Here is a 19,384-nt window from a genome sequence, read left to right on the forward strand (position 1 = left end):
GCAGCCCAGGGAGTGTTCACATGACACACTAATGTGCTGTGACAAAGTTTGAAAAGCTCTGCTCTAACCACTACACTACCCTGCCTTCCTGGAATCCCTCTGCTATGGGGCAGCTCTATAAATTACGTTATGTCAATAAATAAGGCAGAAGCAAAATGCCTCTTGGAGAAGAATCTGGCGTATTTCCCTGGAGTCTTGCTTTTGTTTCATTCTGGATTGTTTCATTTGATGTTTTAATGTGTTGTAAAAGCGCTTTGAGTTTTTTTTATAAAAAAAATCAAAGTGATGTAAAAATGAAACGAATAAGAGTGAAGCCCATCTTTTTTAACAAATGGCGCCTAGGCATTCTGTTGTGGCAACCGCAACCTAGGTTTAAGGTGCCATATATAAGCTTATAAAGGGACACAGGCGGTGCTGTGGTCTAAACAACTGAGCCTCTTGGGCTTGCCGATCAGAAGGTTGGCAGTTCGAATCCCTGCGACGGGGAGAGCTCCCATTGCTGTGTCCCAGCTCCTGCCAACCTAGCATTTGAAAGCACACCAGTGCAAGTAGACAAATAGGTACCACTGCAGCAGGAAGTTGAATGGCGTTTCCATGCACTCTAGTTTCCGCCATGGTGTTCCGTTGTGCCAGAAGCGGTTTAGTCCTGCTGGCCACATGACCCGGAAAAGCTGTCTGTGGATAAACGCCGCCTCCCTTGACCTGAAAGCGAGATGAGCGCCACAACCCCATAGTCGCCCTTAACTGGACTTAACCGTCCAGGGGTCCTTTACCTTTTATATAAGCTTCTACATCTGAGTTTCTACCACTGCCCAGCAGGATGCAAGGCTGTGTGGGGATTCAAACACAGCACACCCCCTGCGGTCCACTAAATACTAGAGTCCAGCAATCTAACCACTGCCCCATGCTGGCTCTTTTCAATACTAGGAGATGCAAGGATTTCCAGTTCACAAAACCCTATACAGTGGTAAAGGTAAAGGGACCCCTGACCATTAGGTCCAGTCGTGACCGACTCTGGGGTTGCGGTGCTCATCTCGCTTTATTGGCCGAGGGAGCCGGCGTACAGCTTCTGGGTCATGTGGCCAGCATGACTAAGCCGCTTCTGGCGAACCAGAGCAGCGCACAGAAATGCCGTTTACCTTCCCTCCAGAGTGGTACCTATTTATCTACTTTCACTTTGACGTGCTTTCAAACTGCTAGGTTGGCAGGAGCAGGCACCAAGCAACGGGAGCTCACGCTGGCGTGGGGATTCGAACCGCCGACCTTCTGATCGGCAAGTCCTAGGCTCTGTGGTTTAACCCACAGCGCCACCCGCATCCCATCTATACAGTGGTACCTCAGGTAATATACGCTTCAGGTTACAGACTCCGCTAACCCAGAAATAGTACCTCCGGTTAAGAACTTTGCTTCAGGATGAGAACAGAAATTGTGCACCGGCGGCGCGGCGGCACCAGGAGGCCCCAATAGCTAAAGTGGTGCTTCAGGTTAAGAACAGTTTCAGGTTAAGTACGGACCTCTGGAACAAATTAAGTAGGTACCACTGTATATAAATCTGAAGATGGAAGGGGCAGGTTCAAAAGTATGCTTTTAGACACCGGGGCCTCCAAAGCCACTTTGAGACACCACAGCCCATCCCAAGCCGACAGATGAAGGAGGCACAATGAACCTAGTGTTGGATTCTAAGCCTTCTGAAGCGGACTGGATGCCACTTAAAAGACCTCACCCAAGATTCCTGAAAAAGCAGAACCGTCTCACACCTCATCTCCTCCGGGATCCCCACGCATTCTGGACACTGTGTCTGCTCAAAACGTTTATTAGAAGGGAAGTTTCCGCCAGGTTCGAATCACAAGCCGGTTCACCTGAGCCGCTGCCACCCACCCAGTAATTATTGACAAGGAAATTTGTTGGTGTTTCGTGTAGAGGCAGAAACACTGGATGAACCTGCTCTTGTGTAGGGGGTGTAACTCCAGCCCATCTTCTCCACATGCCGATCTCTTTAATCAGCGACCTAGCCCCCTGGCCCTGCCCCACACCCCTGAGGAGGGCCTGACGGATTGGGGTAAAGCGCCAGGTTTGGTATATAAATAGAAAATCTCAGGAAACATTAAAACAAGAGATGCAGTGTGTAATTGTCAACAGCAAAGATGATAGACAGGTATGCATGCAGAGAATAGTCGTACCTTGGACGTCGGACAGAATCCGTTCCGGAAGTCCGTCCGACTTCCAAAACATTCGGAAACCAAAGCGTGGCTTCCGATTGGCCGCAGGAAGCTCCTGCAGCCAATCGAGAGCTGCGGAAGCGCCATCGGACGTTTGGGTTCCAAAAATAGTCTGCAAACCGGAACACTCGCTTCCGGGTTTGCGGTGTTCAGGAGCCAAAACGTCCGAGAACTAAGCTGTTCAAAAACCAAGGTACGACTGTATCATGTAAAAATAAATGAATACTAGCATCGCCACCGACACGAACGATATAGAGTGCCATGGAAGATGAGGTACAGGAAGGTAGATAAATTAAATATATAACAATAAATTTAATCGCGCAAAGTGCAGGCATATAACATTTCGAGGTGAAAATCCAACAGGGAATGCCAACTATGTCCCACTCAGAGTAGACCCACTGCAATTAATGCACCTAAGCTAGTTGTGCCTTAACTTCACTGGGTGAACTCAGGAGTAGGATTCACCTTGCTTACAAGCCCCCTAAGGATCCGAGAGTGGTGAGATGAGGAAACTGCAACCCATCAGTTGTGGCTGAATTTCCTTCTGCCGTATGAAGAGCCCTGCTGGCAGTGTTTGAAATTCCTTTCACTGCTGGCACGGGTCCAATTGCAAACTTTGTGGCTATTTCTGGGCACCGGGTTGGCAGCTGACATCTCCATCGAGCCAGTTTAAAAACCTGTGCCTTAGTCCGTAGTTAATGCCATTCCCATTTCCACTGTGTGTGTGTGTGTGTGTGTGTGTGTGCGCGCACGCGCGTGTTTCTGCTTCTTGTGTCCTGGGAATTGTTGTGAGCACAAGCTACAGTCAAGCAATGAGATCATGGAATCGTAACACCGGAAGGGATCCTCGAGGGTCATCTAGCCCAACCCCCTGGCGAATATAGACACCCCATTGTGATGACCCTAATCCAGGTCTAAGGTGTCATTTGGCGCCTAGCTTATATATGTGAGTTGCTAACCCTAAAGGTAAAGGACCCCTGACAGTTAAGTCCAGTCGTGAACAACTCTGGGGTTGCGGCGCTCATCTTGCATTACTGGCCAAGGGAGCTGATGTTTGTCCGCAGACAGTTTTCCATGTCATGTGGCCAGCATGACTAAGCCGCTTCTGGCAAAACCAGAGCAGCGCAAAGAAACGCCATTTACCTTCCCGCCGCATTGGTACCTATTTATCTATTTGCGCTGGTGTGCTTTTGAATGAGCGAATTCCTATGCCCCACAAATAACCCAGAGATGCATTTTAAATACAGTGGTACCTCCGGTTACAGATGCTTCAGGTTACAGGCGCTTCAGCTTACAGACTCCACTAACCCAGAAGTAGTACCTCGGGTTAAGAACTTTGCTTCAGGATGAAAACAGAAATCGTACTGCGGCGGCAGCGGGAGGCCACATTAGTTAAAGTGGTGCTTCAGGTTAAGAACAGTTTCAGGTTAAGAACGGACCTCCAGAACGAATTAAGTTCTTAACCTGAGGTACCACTGTAAAAGCACACATTCTACTCATGTAAAAACACCAGACAGGCCCCACAAATAACCCAGAGATGCATTTTAAATAAAAGAACACATTCTACTCATGTAAAAACACGCAGGCCAGATTTAGAAGGCGACTGGGCTGGATCAAGCCCCCAGGCCTTAGTTTGCCTACCCATGGTCTATCTCACTGTCAAAACAGCTCTTACCACCGTGCTAAATGTAGTTCCCTATTACACTCTTGGTCCATAAGGTTTCAGAGACTGGAAACCGTCATAAACCTCCCTTCTTAAACCTCGTCACCTTTTGACTGCTTTATAGGTTTAAAGAGAATAGTAACTAGGAAACGGCTTACCCTCCACCACCAGCCTGCCCTTGCAACATAAAAATCCCTGAAATCTAGCAATCAAAAGCTAAAGAAGAAAGGCTCTGCAGAAAGGGGATTATCTCGCTCTAAGGCGTGTTCAAAAAGTCAGAGTAGCCCAGGAGAAATTTTATTTTTTCAAAAAAGAAAAGTAAGTTATTTTCTCACCAAGGAAGCACCTTTGCGCTGCTCAATTACAACATGCAAAAAAGTAGGTGTGAATAAGTCAGATGTAGGCCATCGTAGAGGAGGGCTAGAAAAAGCACTTGTCCCCTCTTAAATTATATTCCTGCAGTGTGCAGACGAACAGATGGACAACAAAAGTGGGTTCTGCAGGCCCTTATGGTGGCTAAGAGACTTTTACTGCCAGGCTAGAAGAACAAACATCTTGTTGCCCAGTGGACTGAAGATCTCACTGCTTTGCCAGTGTTTGAAATGAAAGGATTATAGTCGATTTCATTTAGATTGTCACTATTACTGTTTACGTTTTAAATTAGGATTGACAAAATATTCTTTACTGTTCATGTCAGACGGCAATGGGTTTTGTTGTTTCATTACTACTTTTTAATTATATTCATGAATTAGAAAAATTAGGAGGCAAGAAAGTACAATCCTGTGCATGCCAAATTTTGTATCAAGGAACTATTTTCTAAATATTTGCTTCCACACGGTCACTTCACCTGAGCATTCTGGGCTATTGATGCTGAATTCAGCAATTCATCCTGATTTGCTTGCACACAGCCAATGCAGAGGTTAGATTATTATGTGCAGCTTGCACGAAGCATTTGTTCCAGTTTGCTTGCAGAGAGGTTACACAACAATACACTACACAACAATACAACAATACAATCCTGGTATTTCTTGCAAGCTGTTTATACCCCTTCCCATTATTTTTTCAATACATTTCTCCATCCCTTTCTAAACTATAAACAAGTCGTTAAAAACCAAAAATGTGGGGGGATCTGTTGTGCTTGGGTGACAAAGTGCTTTAATCTACTTTTAATGTGGGGGCCTAAAGCTCTGTTTGACCCTCTCCTGCAAAAATCTGAGAGTCTGGAGCAGGGGTCAGCAAACTTTTCCAGCGGGGGGCCGGTCCACTGTCCCTCAGACCTTGTGGGGGGCTGGACTATATTTTTTGGTGGGGATGAACAAATTCCTATGCCCCATAAATAACCCAGAGATGCGTTTTAAAGAAAAGCACACATTCTACTCGTGTAAAAACACCAGACAGGCCCCACAAATAACCCAGAGATGCATTTTAAATAAAAGGACACATTCTACTCATGTAAAAACACGCCGATTTCTGGACCGTCCGCGGGCAGGATTCAGAAGGCGATTGAGCCGGATCCGGTACCTGGGCATTAGTTTGCCTACCCATGGTCTGGAGACATCCTTCCGCTCTGCTTGAGAACGTCAGCCTACAAGTGATAACTGCATTTCACAGAAATCCCGGAGGCAAGGCATGATAACACAGAGGGGTGGCCGTACAGAAAATAAAAGCGGGGTGGCCGATGCCACTAGTAGAGGGTGCTGCTCCTTGAGAATTGTAGAGTGGAAGACAGGAAGGCTAACAAGTAGGAGGAGCCAAAACAAGCTATAGGCGGGGCCAACTAATTCTAGTTTTGTTCCTATCCTCCTCCCTGCTGAATTCCTAAGAGGTAAACATTGAGACAAAAAGGAGGAGGAAGAGGAATTTGACAGTCAGTGGTAGAATCTAGACACATATTAAAAACGCTATTAAAATGCTTTTTTAAAAAAAAGTTTTTAAAAATATATTGAATTTGCCGTAAGCTCACCATCACTATCTAGCGTCATGTTTGTATAACATTGATGCTGAAATTCAGCATCACCTGAGCTCGGCGAGTGCAGCTTTCTCCCGACTGCAGTGCAGAGTGTTTGAGGACCGGGATATTCGCAGGGAAACCAAAATGCTTGTTTACAAAGCTATTGTACTACCGACTTTACTGTATGCTTGTGAAACATGCACCACTTATAAACACCATCTCCAACTCCTCAAAAGACTCCATCAATGGTGTCTCCGAAAATTTTTACACATCACTTGGGAAGACAGACGAACTCATGACAGCGTACTGGGAGAAGCAAATATCACCAGTGTCGAAGCAATGATTCTTCAACATCAACTTCGCTGGACGGGTCATCTTGTGCAGATGCCTGATTATTGTCTCCCAAAGCAACTACTCTATTCAGAACTTAAAAATGGAAAGCGTAATGCTGGTGGCCAACAAAAGAGGTCTAAAGACTCTCTCAAAGCAATTCTAAAAAATGTAACATAAACACCGACAACTGGGAAACACTGGCCTGCGAGCGCTCCAATTGGAGAACAGCCTTTGCCAAAGGTGTCATGGGCTTTGATGACGCTCGAACTCAGGCCGAAAGAGAGAAACGTGCTAAGAGGAAGGCACATTTGGAAAACCCTCACCGTGACCAACTCCTGCCCAGAAACCTATGTCCCCACTGTGATTGGATGTGGGGATCCAGAATTGGCCTCCAGTCACTTACAGACTCACCGTTAAGACCGTGTTCATGGAAGACAATCTTACTCGGCTTTGAGGGATCGCAAAGAATGCACTTAAAAACATACTTAAAATGTTTTATTTGCAGCTGTATAGCTGAGTCCAGTGTCATCCCTTGGACTGGCTGTATGTAAGCAGATAGGCAGGTGAGAACAGTTCTGAGAGCAGTCTGTACAGTGGTACCTCGGGTTAAGTACTTAATTCGTTCTGGAGGTCCGTTCTTAACCTGAAACTGTTCTTAACCTGAAGCACCACTTTAGCTAATGGGGCCTCCTGCTGCCGCTGCGCCAAAGGAGCACGATTTTTGTTCTCATCCTGAAGCAAAGTTCTTAACCTGAAGCACTATTTCTGGGTTAGCGGAGTCTGTAACCTGAAGTGTATGTAACCTGAAGCGTATGTAACCCGAGGTACCACTGTACTTGGGACAGGGGCAAAAATAGGCTCTATTTCACTGGGGTCAAAGACCCGGTCTGGGACCCACCCCCTATCTGCGTACACACAAATACAGGCCGGAAGCCTCAATGGCACCCCTCTGGGGCAAAAGAACCAGCTAGCGCCCCTGTGGCTTGCCCTAGGTAATGGACTCGCTGGGCCCAGAGGGATGGTGGGAGCCACCAGCTGGGGAACCCCTAAGGGGAGATGGCTCTGAGTCAAGGGTTTGGTGGTGGAACGACGATGAGCGGTCAGAGGGAGAAGGAGGTGGCAGAAGATGAAGAGGTAACAGTGTTTAGTGGGCAGGGAGAGTCTGTGGCAGAGAGCAGTCCAGAATCAGAGGTAGAAGCTGAAGCAGGAGAGGAGGGAGGTGAAGAGGCAGAGAGGCGTCTGGCTGGTGAAGAAGCCAGAGTGTCTCCCACTCCTGCTGTATCAAGCTCCCAAATCCACTGGTCTTCCAGGACTAGAAGAGGTGTGAAGAGAAAGGAGCAGAGGCAGGCATGTCGGCATAGCCTCAGATTGCTTGGGAAGGACCTGGAAGAGGAGGAGACTTAAGTCAGCTGTGGGAAGGTGGGGACCTTCAGTTTCCACAACTGCCTCATGGGAGGCAAGACCTACCAAGAAGCGTTGCTGTGCTCATTATGCCTGGCAGCCCTTAGTAGGCCTTGTTTCTTATTCACTTATTCCATGTGATTTATTGCTGGCTGGCTCCCGGACACCCAAATGGACATCAGATGCCACAAGATTCCTTGTTGTCATAGCCATGGGGCGGGCGATCCAATTTTCTCAGTGTTCCTATGTTTACTGAAGCACTTAGAATCCCCCCGGAGGTTAAGACAGTAGGCGTGTATCGATGATGGCTGCCAATATCACCATCGCATTGAAGGTCAGCTCAGACAAGGCGCAAAACCACTTGCCGGGCGTTACGTAAACCAGCCCTATCCCTGCGCAAACGCCCCTCCTGATCAGCGACATGCAGGTTACCGACAAACTGTCTTGTGGTCAGTACATCTGAGCTCAGTGAGACAAGGGGCTGGGTGGGATGGCAACCCAGGAGGAAACAGATAAGAGGTTGATTGCGCCAACGCATGTGGTGAAAGAGAGGAGAGAAGTCCCCCCCCCCCATAATCCTAGAACTCAGGGGCGTTCCAGTAGAGCCACCTTTTGTATATATAAAAAAGTTATTTGAACTACAGTCATACCTTGGATCCCCAACGCCTTGTGAGTCGAATTTTTTGGCTCCTGAACATCGCAAACCCAGAAGTGATTGTTCCGGTTTGTGAACGTTCTTTGGAACCCAAAGATCCAACGCAGCTTCCGATTGGCTGCAGCCAGCTTCCTGCAGCCAATCGGAAGCCGCACTTTGGTTTCTGAACGTTTTGGAAGTCGAACAGATTCCGTTTATGCGTCCTTGGTTTTTATCACTACGATTGTTGTAAATGGTTAAGAGCAGAAGAACAGCCTGCCGCATCATGCCAACGACCAAGCAGCTGCCCGTGGGGAAAATCTGAAAGCGGGATCTGAGCACGAGAGCACATTCCCCTCTTGGGGTTTCCAGCAACTGTATATTATACCACTGTAGTGTTTAATAGGAGAAATTTGCTTTGCAAAAAATGTGTATACATTGGTACCTTGGGTTAAGAACTTAATTCGTTCTGGAGGTCTGTTCTTAACCTGAAACTGTTCTTAACCTGAAGCACCACTTTAGCTAATGGGGCTTCCTGCTGCCACCGCGCCGCCAGAGAACAATTTCTGTTCTCATCCTGAAGCAAAATTCTTAACCCGAGGTACTATTTCTGGGTTAGCAGAGTCTGTAACCTGAAGCATCTGTAACCCGAGGTACCACTGTATTAGGGGAATTGCATTTTTTAAAATGTATTTTTAGAAGAAAGCCATACTCAAATATGGATCAATCTTGAGGAGGGAGGACTGGGTTTTCTTTTATTTTTTGCACACCAGTGCAGAAATGTAGAGAACCGAACTTAAGATTGGGGGAAAGTGAGAAAGCAACAGATTTGCCCATCCCTAGTGACTGGGGGGGGGGGAGAGGTGCGGAAGACACCCCCCAACCCCCCTCCCAAATCCAGGTGGTAGACGCTGTCTGTGCTCAGACCACCTTGCAGAAGGCAGGCAGGAGTCCACATTTTTGCCTGATTGCATAGCTGTCTCTGCTGCTGCCCATCTAATCTACTTAGAAAACTGGTTCTGAAGGATATGGCTCAGACATACTCTAGCCGCGTTTTGGGGTGGGGGAGAAGGGGGGAGGGGGGAGGAAAGACAGTCTCTGTGCAGCTGCAAGAGATAAAAGGCAGAGAAGCAATTTCTCAACGGTTGCAACACCTCATTGCTCTCTTTCCTCCACAACACCCCCCCCCTTCTTAAGGGTGGGTACCAGGCAGATTCTCCAGAGTCAGCAAGAAGGGCATGGCAAGGAGTGGGAGTCTCTTTCCCCATGGGGGGGGGAACCCCACACCTCTAAGCAGGGGCACGACACAAAAGCAACAGACTGAGTCTGCAGAACGGGAGGGAGGGGCGATCAAGGGAAGGTTTCAGGAGGAAACAGAAATTCCATTGCGAGGTCATTTTGGCATTGTCATTGCATTTGAGGCACCTGGACTTTTTTTCTTTGCCGGGGCAGGAGAGGAGAGGAGAGAGAAACAGAGTCCTAAGATTTTAATCTCCAGACACTGGTGCGGCGGCTCGCATGTTTCAACGCATGCTGCTTTTAACAAGGGGTTGGTCGGCTCGTTTTGCAACATCACCCCCTTTGCCAGTTTCAACAACCCTTTCGCTTGGAGTGGCTCAACGCACCCCCCTGACCACCCCCACTCTCGTCCAAAACCCCGTAACTTATTCAGACACAGCACAACTGAATCTTGCTCAGTTCCCAGAGTTCCGCATACACGCGAAAATTGTGTACAGTGGTACCTTGGTTGCCGAACGGCTTGGCTCCCGAACGCCGCAAACCTGGAAGTAAAGCGTTCCGGTTTGCGAACGTATTTTGGAAGCCGAACGTCTGATGCGGCTTCAGATCGACTGCAGGAAGCTCCTGCAGCCGATCAGAAGCCGCGCCTTGGTTTTCGAATGGTTCCAGGAGACGAACGGATTCCCAGAACAGATTAAGTTCGACAACCAAGGTACCACTGTATATCCAAATGCTTGGAAATGCCCCTTGACTAGGAGGGGAAGGGGAGAGATCGATCAAGTCATAGCATTCCCAGAGCTGATGAACTGAGCAGGTCTTGCCCAGAAAAAGCGTGACAGGCAGCTTAAAAGCTCTCTTCATGTTGGGTAACCCAAGCAGACCAAAGGGGGGAAAGAGCTTTTAAGTTTCGGCCATGAATAACTTCTGAAAAGGGTAATCTGGAAGTTATTTTCAGTATAATAAAAAGAAGAGAAGGCTAAGAGATGATAACTTTAAAGGTAAAGGGACCCCTGACCATTAGGTCCAGTCGTGGTCGACTCTGCGGCTGCGGCGCTCATCTCGCTTTATTGGCTGAGGGATCCGGCGTACAGCTTCCGGGTCATGTGGCCAGCATGACTAAGCTGCTTCTGGCGAACCAGAGCAGGGCACGGAAACGCCGTTTACCTTCCCGCCGGAGCGGTACCTATTTATCTACTTGCACTGGCGTGCTTTTGAACTGCTAGGTTGGCAGGAGCAGGGACCGAGCAGGGAGCTCATCCCGTCACGGGGATTTGAACCGCCAACCTTCTGATCGGCAAGTCCCAGACTCTGTGGTTTAACCTACAGCGCCACCCGTGTCCCTCTTCAAATACCTGACGGGCTGCCACATGGAAGATGGGAGCACATTTTTGTTTCCTGCTGACCTGGAAGTGAGGAGCACCCAAACCAATGCATTCAAATTACAAACATATTCAGATTCTGATGAAACAGCAGAAATAATTTACAGAGGGGATAAGCTGTTCCAACAGCAAAATGGACTACCTTGGAAGGTGATGAGCTTTCCCTCATTGCAGGTATTTAAACAGAGGTTGGATGGTCATCTGTCAGGGATTATTTAGCTGCAATTCCTGCACTGCAGGGGGTTGGACTAGGCAGCCCCCTTCCAGCTTGACAATTCTGCGATTCTATTACTCTCTCTGCCTTGCTTGCTGGGCAAAGCCTTTTAAGTATAACAGCTCTGGAAGCCTCGGGATGTTTGTGCAAGATCTCACAAGAGTACCCCAGAACCGACGTGCTGAGCGGGCCTTGCCCCCAGCCCCCACCAGGCCAAAGAGCTTAAAAATTATTTCCGGGCAAGGAAAACCCAAGCAGACCTGGAGACAATACAGCTTATTAGATCTCCACCTTTGCACAATTTCAACCAACCTCCCCTCAGTTGCGCAAGGCCGAAATCACGCAAGTAAAATGTTCGTTAAGATGCAATAGTGCTGTACCGCTCGATCACTTATCGGCTCCAAGGAGCGCAGAAGGAACTCAATACAATGCAAGCATTTTAAGGAACCAGTTCAAACCTTAAGCGTCGGAATTCAGTCTAAATGCCTGCTGGGCTGGAGAAATGCAATAAATAAATAAAAACGGTTGACCTCTGGAAAACTATCAACAGAAGTGTACAGAACCACCTTACATTTACAGAGCAAAATATCCTCTTGAATTATATCCCCAGCACATGGAACCTTACAAAAGGACAATACGAGTGGACTCTCTGTGCCCTGACCACAGCAAAAAGCCTGATCTTGATGAATCAGAAAAATAAAAATGCGGCTCCCTTCTGCGATTGAAGAGTTATACAAACTCGCAACATATGAACAACTTGCATATAAACGCAGATTTGCCTTGGACAAATTCAATGATATTTGGAATCCGTTCCTACAAATACTGTTAATAGGTCAAGATCTGGTGAAGTACAATAACAACTTTGTAAAATACACAGTTTTGGGTTTTCCTCCCTCCCTTTATTTTCTCTAGTACACGGGTGCTGTTTCTCTTTTTCTCTCTTTTATTTACACCTCACCATGTTTAGTGTACATATGATTATTTATTTTTTGAATTTTCAATAAAAGAGTTTAACACAAAAAACAAAAAGAGCACACTAAAGTCATCCCAAAGAAACACAAGCCCATGGTGCAGTTCTCGTGTCCTCTGAGAGTCTTCACTTCCTTGACATGTCAGGCATTTTAAGCTTCAGGTCACTTCAGACACACCGTCGTCTGAGCTCCCCACCCCCAAAGGCAAACCATGGTTTCTAGGCTCCCTGCTATGTCAGGTTCATCAGGCTTACATCCATCGTGTTGAGGCAGCAGTCTCCAACAGTTGAGCCATAACTGTTACTTGTAAGACTTAACACATAATGCAAAAAAAAAGGCCTCATGCTATTACATACAAAGATCTGGCAAACCACTGTTTCCAATTCTGGGTAGCTGACTGCCAACCATGGTTTGCCGATTCAGATATCAGGCCAAACCATGGCAAAGCCCCCTTAACTATAAGTCTCATGTTGGGGCTGAATGAAGCTTTCCTTTCTTTGAAGATCAAAACTGAAAATCGCTTTATTTGGAAAATAGATACTGCTAAGCTTCGTCTGTAGTTCTGAGCCGTTTCCCGAAGTAAACGGCAATGCCGGCGTTACATTATTATCAGCCACGCTCGCTGCACAGAACAAGCGGGGGAAAGCTGCCTAGCCCACGCAGCGTTCCAAACTATTATAGCAGCCTCCTCACTGCAATTGGGAAAGTGCAGAAATGGCGAGGTTGGAGGAACTCCTCCAGGAAGAAAGGTTACAATATTCAGACTTAGAAAGAGACGAGTCATTGGGCACATGACAGAAGTACCGTATTTTTTGCACCATTACACTCACTTTTTTCCTCCTAGAAAGTAAGGGGAAATGTCTGTGCGTGTTATGGTGGGAATGCCTATGGGTGGCATGCCTACGGATTTTCCTCCTCTAAAAACTACATGCGTGTTATGGTCGGGTGCGTGTTATAGAGCGAAAAATACGGTATATAAGATTATTCACAGTGCGGAGGAAGTGAAACGTTTTCCTACCTCTTGTATGATGCTAAATCTCAGGGTCATACAACAAGGCTGAGTGGCTGGTGATTCAGGACAGAGAAAAGGATGCATTATTTCAGCAAGACGCAGCGATGACCACCAACTTGGGGATCATCTGCACTATATGTTTAAAGCTTCCTCCCAAAGACCTCTAGGGGCTATAGTTTGCTAAGGGCGCTGAAAGCTGTTAGGGGAACCTAATCCCTTCGTAAAGTTCCCTGGAAATTGGGATGTGACTGTTAAACCACTCTAGAGAATTGCAGTTCAGGCAACAGGCTCTCCACATCCTTAACTACAGCCCCTAGGCGTCTTTAGGTCATGGGTAGGCAAACTAGGGACGCGGGTGGCGCTGTGGGTTAAGCCACAGAGCCTAGGACTTGCTGATCAGAAGGTTGGCGGTTCGAATCCCCGCGATGGAGTGAGCACCCGTTGCTTGGTACCTGCTCCTGCCAACCTAGCAGTTCGGAAGCACGTCAAAGCGCAAGTAGATAAATAGGTACCGCTTCGGCAGGAAGGTAAATGGCATTTCCGTGCGCTGCTCTGGTTCTCCAGAAGCGGCTTAGTCATGCTGGCCACATGACCCAGAAGCTGTACACCGGCTCCCTCGGCCAGTAAAGCGAGATGAGCGCCGCAACCCCAGAGTCAGCCACGACTAGACCTAATGGTCAGGGGTCCCATTACCTTTACTAGGCAAACTAAGGCCCGGGGCCGGATCCGGCCCAATCGCCTTCTAAATTCGGCCCATGGATGGTCCAGGAATCAGCGTGTTTTTACAGGAGTAGAATGTGTGCTTTTATTTAAAATGCATCTCTGGGTTATTTGTGGGAAACAGGAATTTGTTCATTCCCCCCCAAAAAAAATATATATACCACAAGGTCTGAGGGACAGTGGACCAGCCCCCCTGCTGAAGAAGTTTGCTGATCCCTGCTTTAGGAGAAGCCCTGTCTCTTTAAAGTGGGAATGAGACTGCTTTAAATGTAGAAGTGTATCTTTGGAACCCAAACAGCATTAAAGGGGGGTTGGACAAATGAGGAGGGTCTGATCCAGCATGGTCCTTTCGGTCCTTGCGAGCATCACACAGAACTCTTAGTCATCCTCAAATACAAATACAAATACAGGAAAAGAGACAAAGATTGCAAGCCTAAACTGGAGTCAAAACCTTTTTACCAGTGAATCCCCAGTAGTAGGAGGAGGGTTAATTAGATAACAAACCAGCTCCTGTTGCTGGAGGGGTAATGCGCACACCCACCCCACCGAAAGTAAATCTTCTAGGTTTAACATCAGCCAGGGCATTAAAACAGTAACTTATTTCGACTCCGGAGGTTTCGTTCCCGTGCAAAAAGTGTGCTTCCAGCATTCTGAACACTAGCAGATCTAATAAAAAAGTTCATTACCCCACTTGCTCCAGGTAGTTTCACGTTTTTGTTTTTTTTTTGCATTACAGACAAAACATTGAAACAAACCAATTATCAAACAATCAAAGATCACAAGGAGCAGGGTGGGGGGAGATACATAAAGGATTCCTGTGTCCTCATTACTTTGGAAAGAAGGTTGCAGCAGACTTGCAACGTTAACAATCTTCTTTAAAACTTGGAAGTCGGTGACACAATAACTAAATAAGGAAAATCCACAATATCGGGATGAAGCTCAGGAAAACATAAATCTCCAAGTAGAACAGTGAACATAATATGGTCTAGGTCAGGGGTCTGCAACCTTTAAGACAAAAAGAGCCACTTGCACCCGTTTCCGAAGAAAAAAAAACTGGGAGCAGCAAAACTCATCATTATAAAAATAACTTTTTTGTCACTTTTTATTATTTTTTTGTTTGACCCCTCAGAATTACTCCTCCTCATAGAAATAAACGTTAAATTAACAAGTTACCTTTTTGTGTGTGTGTGTTCTTCACTCCCCTTCAAAACAGTGACCAGCGTACATGCCCCCTTTCAATGCAGTGACCAGCGTACATGCCCCCTTTCAATGCAGTGACCAGCGTACATGCCCCTTACAATGTAGTGGGCGGGAAGGTGACTAACGCACGCACCGCCCCCATGCGACGTCACAGCCAGTACAGCGCCCGCCACAGTGGGGAGTGTCGGGGCGCACAATGCGCCTCCTCCCCTCGCTAGTATCCGCCCCGGAGCCGCGGCAAAGGTGTAAAAGAGCCACATGCGGCTCCGGAGCCGCGGGTTGCAGACCCCTGGTCTAGGTTCTTCTGGTGTTAAATTCATTAAAGCAATGAAGGAGGAGAAATTATCCTAAATATCTTCTCTGGTTAAGCCACCTCCTGACTACCCTGTAAATTTTGTTAGTTTAAGTCTACACAAGCACAACCTTCCAAATGCTCTCATACCAGTTTTGCATAGTCAACAAACAATCACTTCTCCATAGGAATGCGACTGCCACCTGGGCTGCTACCAGGAAACAGATTATTAATGGCTTAAGCAAAATACAGTTATTTGCTCCTCAAAAATAACGAAGTGTGGCCAATCCTGGGTCTTTAACCGCTGCAATAGGATTTTATAAATCCGTAGTGTTGCATTTGTTAAGGACCAAGAAATCTCCCTGCAAAGACATCTTTAGCAACATTTGAGTCTTCTTTTAGAATAAAAAAAGAAGTCATGTCACTTTTAAGAAGTGAAGGAAGGAAAAGAAGTCAGGAGAAAGGCACCCTCACCACACCTAGGGCTAACAACTCTCCTTTCGACAAACTTTTGCTAAGAAAGAAAACAGATAGGGATGTCGTCCAATTAAGAGACATTCCAGCTGACCAGTCCTATCCGTTTTAGTCAATAGCTAGATCAATAAAGTCTGCATGACGCGAAAACCTCAAGATGTTTGTAAGCAAAAGGCATGTGCTGTCTATAGAGCGAGCATGCATGTGTCATAATGGCAGCATATGAGGGTACATTCAGAGATGGGGAATATGGCATTAGTTTTCCTGATTATAGCATCCCATTTTCTAATGTCCCATTCACACTGCAGTACCTGTTGTGTTTTGGAACTGTGGTTCTTTGATCAGTACACTGGCATAGGTAAAGGTAAAGGGACCCCTGACCATTAGGTCCAGTCGTGGCCGACTCTGGGGTTGCGGCACTCATCTCGCTTTAATGGCCGAGGGAGCCGGCGTACAGCTTCCGGGTCATGTGGCCAGCATGAATAAGCCGCTTCTGGAGAACCAGAGCAGCGCACAGAAATGCCATTTACCTTCCCGCCGGAATGGTACCTACTTGCACTTTGAGGTGCTTTCGAACTGCTAGGTTGGCAGGAGCAGGGACCGAGCAACGGGAGCTCACCCCGTCGCGGGGATTCGAACCGCCAACCTTCTGATCGGCAAGTCCTAGGCTCTGTGGTTTAACCCACAGCGCCACCCGCGTCCCTATAGTACACTGGCATATTTCATACTAAATTTCATTCTAATCTGTGAGCGTGGTGTGGCACAACAACTCATCGGACAAGGTTACTACTCCCACCCCCTCTTCCCACCAACTCATGATTCCTCCCCTAAAAATGGAAGGGAAGAACTGAATGCCTTAAAATTGCCCAAGACTCCATCACAGTACTTCCACAATTTCCAGGGTTCAGGGGGGGCTGCAAACAGTCTACTTCTGGAACCAATTAGTGGGGGAAATGAGTGCTAAACTAAACTCTGCTACATTTCCAGGAGTGACTTTCGTGCCATGAGAAGGCTCAAGTACAACACGGAAATTAACCGGAAAATGTTGGGGAAAGAGAATAAACTGCTGTGTGAACAAGGCCTTAAGAAACAACAGCCCCAGTTACAAGAGAGGAAAGTGAGGATGCTTTTAAAAGCATCCTTAACCCCTGCACTTATCCAAAGTACTTGCATTAATAGTGCTTTTTCTTTTTCTAAAAAAAGATGTCTATAACTGGGGAGCATTTTTTTGTTGAAGAGGAGTAGCAACTTTAAGTGAATTAAAGAGTAGCAACTTTAAGTGAATTAATGTTGCAAACCAAATAGGAGGCAGGTTAGAAAATCCAGCTGCTATTCACGCAACAACATCAAGGAAACAAATAATCAGAACAGCAAAAAAACAATAATGCAAAACTAGCAGACACAGCAAGGCAATTTGGAGCTCAGTGTAAAGCCATATTGAAAAAAAGCCAATTGTGAGGTCTTGCACAACAAACCCACTGACTCCAAAGATCCAACTTTTCCCGACAAGTGTGGGAGGGAAATGCCCTGAAAATAGTGGGTTTTACACTTGCTTTGACATTGTCTAATCTCCCCGCAGGGACGCGGGTGGCGCTGTGGGTTAAACCACAGAGCCTAGGACACGGGTGTCAAACACAAGGCCCGCGGGCCGAATCCGGCCCGCCAGACCTCGTCATGTGGCCCGTGTAGCCGCCAGCCTTCACCTTTTATTCTCGCTTTTTTTTTTTTGACACAAGAAAGCCGCCTCTTCAGCGCATGCGCGGCAGCCTACAAGCCAGAGAACGTCTGCCCTCTAGCGGCGCCGGCCATTCTACACGGGAAACCTCCACTTTATATGTCCTTTACATAGTCCTACAGATACAACCGGCCCTTTGAGGGTGACCAAACTGCTGATGCGGCCCCCGAGGAATTTGAGTTTGACACCCCTGGCCTAGGACTTGCCGATCAGAAGGTCGGTGGTTCGAATCCCTGTGACGGGGTGAGCTCCCGTTGCTGGGTCCCTGCTCCTGCCAACCTAGCAGTTCAAAAGCACGTCAAAGTCAAAGTGCAAGTAGATAAATAGGTACCGCTCCAGCGGGAAGGTAAACGGCGTTTCCGTGCGCTGCTCTGGTTCGCCAGAAGCGGCTTAGTCATGCCGGCCACATGACCCGGAAGCTGTACGCCAGCTCCCTCGGCCAATAAAGCGAGATGAGTGCCGCAACCCCAGAGTCGGCCACGACTGGACCTAATGGTCAGGGGTCCCTTTACCTTTAACCTCCCCGTCAACCAAATCGGTATGATTTTGCATTAAATAGCCAACATTGCCTAACCAGTCAGGACCAATGCTCAACAAACAAGGTCACTGAGAAAAGCCATCCACTATTTGGTTGCCATTCTTATCCGTATTCAAAATTCCCCAGGCGCGTTTTGAATGTGTTGTAGACCACTTTTGAGATTTTTTTTTCTTTAAAACATAAAGCAGTATAGAAATGAAATTATCATTAACATTATCACTTGGTGTGTCACTTGGCAATAAGTTAGATACCTGAGTTTCTTACACTGATTCAGCTATCCATATTAACAGCTTCTTGAGCAAGGCTTTTTGCAACCCTCCTTCGTCAGCCACAAATATTGAGGTTATGACGGGCTTTCGAGCCAGTTCATTTTACAGAGGGAAGGGTGACACTTAACGTGGCGCCGTGCCCAATGTCACGCAGGAAGAAACTAGCAAAACTGGACAGAGAAGCCAGACACGGGCCTCACCCACTCCGCCGCTCAAAGCTCCACATCAGGGCTTCAAAACACCCCGTCTTTTTCTTGATCCACATTGTTCTGTTGAACTGTAGGCCTTATTGGGATCATGCAAAATATTAACAACTTTAGGGGAGGGAGAAGCAAAGCGCGCACGCATACGCCACTGAACTGCTAAGATACAACTGGCAATTTAAAAATGTGAATACCATTGGAAAATGCCAATTTATGCACTCTCGTGCAGGCAGTAAGCCTTAAGCCGCAGGGGTCAGCAAACTTTTTCAGCAGGGGGCCGGTCCACTGTCCCTCAGACCTTGTGGTGGGGGCCCGGACTATAGTTTGAAAAAAATATACGAACGAATTCCTATGCCCCACAAATAACCCAGAGATGCATTTTAAATAAAAGGGCACATTCTACTCACATAAAAACACGCTGATTCCTGGACCGTCCGCAGGCCGGATTTAGAAGGCGATTGGGCCGGATTCGGCCCCCGGGCCTTTGTTTGCCTACCCATGCCTTAAGGGAAACGGCTAACAACTTAGTGAGGAGGAACACTGCACTTAACTATTTAGGCTATATTCACTCCATACATTGAAAGACAGGTGGTTGCATCCATCTGTCTCAGAAAACAATGGAGGAAGGTGCCTTTGGGGGTGAAAAACTGTTGGAAGGTTGCAGTGCCTACTGTGGCCGTAGAGACATGTTTCACTGCAGCTGGGGCAGATTAAGGCACCCAGTATTGCTGCTGCAGATGCTCCACGGTGTTTCTTCTCTCTGCGTGTTTCTCAGCAGTCATTCCTCCTCCTCTAGTCACTGCCGTGGATACACAACCTGACTGACTGTCTCCAGGCTCTGCGGTCATCTGCAAGGGATTCCCACAGAGAGGGGTTGATGTTGCCTAAATAGCCTCGGTCCAGTATACCTGAAGGAGCGTCTCCACCCCCATCGTTC

The 19,384-nt window shown here is 47.3% G+C and overlaps 1 protein-coding gene and 1 long non-coding RNA gene across 13 annotated transcripts in view; one reads left to right on the plus strand and one right to left on the minus strand.

Annotated features, from left to right (window-relative positions):
* Positions 1-19,384, minus strand: part of HIC2 (HIC ZBTB transcriptional repressor 2) — a 154,723-nt gene that overhangs the window by 72,519 nt on the left and 62,820 nt on the right. The window lies entirely within an intron of this gene.
* The window catches only part of LOC309521226, a 274,985-nt gene continuing 259,050 nt past the window's right edge, over positions 3,450-19,384 (plus strand). The window contains exon 1 of the long non-coding RNA XR_014214583.1: positions 3,450-3,696. This is a non-coding gene — a long non-coding RNA (uncharacterized lncRNA). The remainder of the gene's footprint in view (positions 3,697-19,384) is intronic.

The sequence above is a fragment of the Podarcis vaucheri genome (assembly GCF_965113315.1).
Source record: "Podarcis vaucheri genome assembly, chromosome: 16".
In the NCBI taxonomy this organism is placed as follows: domain Eukaryota; kingdom Metazoa; phylum Chordata; class Lepidosauria; order Squamata; family Lacertidae; genus Podarcis; species Podarcis vaucheri.